This window comes from Penaeus monodon, chromosome 21 (assembly GCF_015228065.2).
Source record: "Penaeus monodon isolate SGIC_2016 chromosome 21, NSTDA_Pmon_1, whole genome shotgun sequence".
Lineage (NCBI taxonomy): Eukaryota > Metazoa > Arthropoda > Malacostraca > Decapoda > Penaeidae > Penaeus > Penaeus monodon.
In genome coordinates, this window is record NC_051406.1 from 16,239,465 (window position 1) to 16,239,697 (window position 233).

Below are 233 nucleotides of genomic sequence, written 5' to 3' on the forward strand. Positions count from 1 at the left end.
TAGTCTGTTATTGATGTTTATAATGCCGGTGGGAAACGATAAGAAAAAACAATGATAACAAATAAAGAATATATAATTGTTATGATGACGACAATTATAATGATCATAATGACAATATTTCTGCTATTAATGACAAATAGTGTGTTGGAAGAATTGATAAGGATGTTGGTAATAAAACAATGATATTACAATTTATAATAACATTGCTGCACTTACTGCTAGCAACACAATAT